The following is a 3,014-nucleotide window of genomic DNA, read 5'->3' on the forward strand; positions in this document are numbered from 1 at the left end:
TTTCATGGTAGAAATACTGGAGTTATTTTTCATTTCCTTCTCTGGCTCACTTAACAAATGAGGAAACCAAAGCAAACAGGATTAAGTGACTTGCTCAGGGTCACACAACTAGCAAGTATCTGAGACCAGATTTGCAATTAGAAGATGAGTCTTCCTGACTCCAGTCCTGGCACTCTATCCACTGTGCCACCTAGCAGCCTGATCATTAAGTAAGCAACATTAAAAACCACCAATGCTGAATTCATGTGGAGGTCAGAGTTGTGTCTGATCTGAGAAGGCAGAAGACTTACACCATGGGAAGGAGACATGGCTGCTAAACTGTTTGAAGCTGTTGGCAAGTTTGGCCTGGCCTTAGCTGTTGTAGGAGGAGATGTCAACTCTGCTTTATATAATGTGGATGCTGGTCAAAGAGCTGTCATCTTTGACAGCTTCCGTGGAGTCAAGACATTGTAGGACAAGGGACTCATTTTCTCATCCTGTGGGTACAGAAACCAGTTATTTTTGACTGCCATTCCTGGACATGGAATATCCCAGTAATCACAGGTAGGAAGGATTTACAGAACTTCAATACCACTCTACGTATTCTCTTCCAACCTGTTGCCAATTAGCTGCCCCAAATCTTCACCAGCATTGGCGAGGACTATGGCGAGCGGGTGTTTCTATCCATAACCACTGAGATCCTCAAGTCAGTGGTAGTTCGATTTGATGCTGCAGAATTGACCCAGAGAATTAATGTTCCAGGCAAGTGAGTGATGACTTCACAGAGCAAGTGGCAAGATTTGGGCTCATCCTGGATGACATTTCTTTGACGCATCTGACCTTTGGGGAGGAGTTTACAGAGGCAGTAGGAGCCAAACAGGTGGCCCAGCAAGAAGCAGAGAGGGCCAGATTTGTAGTAGAAACTGAGCAACAGAAGAAAGCAGCCATCATCTCAGCTGAGGGCGACTCCAAAGCGGTCGAGCTGATTGCCAATTCTCTGGCCACAGAGGGAGATGGCCTAAGAGAGCTCAGTAAACTGATAGCTGCAGAGTACATCACATACCAGCTTTTCTGATCTCAGAACATCACCTACCTGCCTGCCAGACAGTCGGTGCTCTTCCAGCTTCCCCAGTGAGGCCACAGGCCTCACTGACCCTACCCTGCTCAGCCACGATCTAATCCACAGCCTTCTCCTTGTCCCCTCGGCCAAAATCACTGTGAGATTTAATGATTTGGGTCAAGCAAAAGAAATCAAATTAAAGTCATTTTGGGATCTTGAATTTCTCCATGAGATTAAGGTCTTTCATTCTTTACATCTCTCCTGTCCACCCCAACTTTAAATAAGAACTGATGTCTGTCTTGGACAAGTGGCTGGGGTAAGACTGCCCTCAACCCTCTGGAAAAGTACAACCTCAGTGCTGCCGAAGAGGTCAAAGAAGTCAAAGGAAGAAGAGAGCAGAGAGATGTGCAAGTGGACAACTTTAATGAACTGATGTAGACCAGAGCTTCCCACCATTTGGCCAGAGAAGATAAGAAAAAGTATGGCACCCAGAGCCTTAGTCAGCTATTAGCTGTAGTTAGAGAGAAGATAGCCCTCCATTCATTCCAGCATTTTGTTTGTAGACAAAGTTTAGAGGAGGGGCTGTGGAGACTCAGGAAGGAAATGGTCCTTCTCCTGCCATGAGGCGGATCATTAACTGTGGCACTAGTAGAAGCAGATGTGTATGTGATTGGTACTGACTGAGAGAGCTGGCCCTGCTGGGGGCATAAGGGAAATGATTTTCTCTTTCTCCTCTATCCCAAAGGATTCTAAGGATGGAGTAGTCTTTGGGGGAGGGTCCTGAAATAAAATGGGGATCCACCAGAAAGCCTCCCCCTCATCCCTAGCCCCTTTGAAAATGCCCAGGAGGGAACTCTCAATCTGAGGGATTGCATTCAGCACTGGTTGAATATGCTGTCCAGTGATGTATGAGTCCTGAGTTCCTGGCTCTTCTATTCAGAGACACTGCCCTTCCAGACAACTTGTGCCTTGTGTTGTGGAGGGAATGGGACAGACCATGGGGGAGAGAACAAATTGTGTAAACTGCCTTCAATAAATGACATCCAAATTCAAAAAAACAAACCACCAATGATCGGCCTTACAGGTATGCGGGTAAAACTTTGTTAAATCGATCTAACAAACAAAATCAGACTTATCAACAGTCAGATCTGTCTAGCTATCATTAAGATTAGCTGGTAAAAGGTGACAGCCAGAGTTGGAATTTAAGCCAATTTAATTTACCTTCACTTTATGCCTGCTTTAAATTAATCTGTTTTAGACCTTATGTAGATTACAGTAATGAGGAAGATGAAGACACTGCCCCTCATTTATTTAGAAAGTAGCTTTCTGCCCACAAAACCTTTTGAGTTTCTACTTCTAATTATCATAACCAGTGCTGTTAACTTTTCATCTCAGACCCTAGCACTTTTGTTTAAACATAATAATATTGCCATCTAGTGGCCATCTCTTAAAACAGTGGTTATTCTGTCTTCTTTAACATGATGGGGGGAAGATTAGCCCTTGAACAATTCATGTCAAATCTCTATTATTCTTTAGCAAACTAATCTTTCTGATGCCTCCATAGATTTTTCTGATTGCAAATCAGAATTGCAGTAATGAGACTTTGTTTTGTTTTATAGCCTGAAGTATGAACAAGCCCTCTCGCCTGACTTAGCCAAATGGTATTTTCAAATATTGTGTCAGTCACACTCAATGAGCTGGAAGAGTGTTTTTGTTTATCTGCTTCTGGTTAGGGCTAAAGAGCTCTGTACAAAGGAAAATGTATTCCTTTGAAAAGGCATGCCGTTAGATAAGCAGCAACTTGGCTTTTGTTTAGTTTAATTGATGTGTCCTTAAGAAAGAGACCCTAAATCAGAATCTATTGGCTGAGTGTTTCTTTTTTGGCATTTTGTATATATGAGTGTATTGCTCTGAAACAACCAGGTGCACCTCTGTGTGACAAATAATGACTGAAGAAAAAATATTTTATTTATAT

The 3,014-nt window shown here is 43.0% G+C and overlaps 1 pseudogene; it reads left to right on the top strand.

The window, feature by feature from the left end:
- Nucleotides 1-256: 256 nt before the first annotated feature.
- On the top strand, nt 257-1,203 carry LOC138164103 (prohibitin 1 pseudogene; annotated as a pseudogene).
- Nucleotides 1,204-3,014: the final 1,811 nt, after the last annotated feature.

The sequence above is a fragment of the Petaurus breviceps genome, unplaced genomic scaffold (assembly GCF_028583685.1).
Source record: "Petaurus breviceps papuanus isolate PSGF00001 unplaced genomic scaffold, PetGlider_PUasm1.0 189, whole genome shotgun sequence".
NCBI classification, from domain to species: Eukaryota; Metazoa; Chordata; class Mammalia; order Diprotodontia; family Petauridae; genus Petaurus; species Petaurus breviceps.